Raw genomic sequence first — 620 nt, 5'->3', positions numbered from 1 at the left:
AGGAACAGCGGATGTCTGAGGTCATCCTCCGATACAAAGTGAGTTCAAGGCCAGCCTGGGCTACATAAGACCATGCCTCCAAAATAAATAAATAAATATACATAGGGCTGTTGGTGGAGTTTGCTAGTTCATTTCCTGACCATCCTGCCTAGAAATAATCACACAAAACTATGTTATTTGCAATACTGTTTTGCCAATAGCTTAAGCATATTTCTGGCTAACTCTTATATCAAATTAATCCATTTCTATTAATCTGTGTATCTCTGTGTGGCTGTGGCTTACTGGCAAGATTCTGGTGCATCTGTCTCCTGCTGGCAGCTACATGGCTTCTTTCTGACTCCGCCTACTCTCTCTCTATGTATCTCTTCCAGCCTGTCTATTTTCTGTTAAGCCATTGGCCAAAAGCAGCTTCTTTATTAAGCAATGACAATAAAACATATTCCCAGCACCCATCACCTCCCACATCATCGGGCTGGTGAGTAGCTCTGAGAGTGCAGGCACCAGCTGCCACCCCTAAAGACCTGAATTCAGTCCCCAGAGCCCAGGCAATAGAAGCAGAGCAGTAGCTCTGGCAAGTAGTCCTCTGACCTCCATATGCATTCATTCTTTTTTTTTTTTTT

The sequence above is a fragment of the Microtus ochrogaster genome, chromosome 8 (genome assembly GCF_000317375.1).
Source record: "Microtus ochrogaster isolate Prairie Vole_2 chromosome 8, MicOch1.0, whole genome shotgun sequence".
NCBI classification, from domain to species: Eukaryota; Metazoa; Chordata; class Mammalia; order Rodentia; family Cricetidae; genus Microtus; species Microtus ochrogaster.
This window is presented reverse-complemented; position numbering follows the sequence as displayed.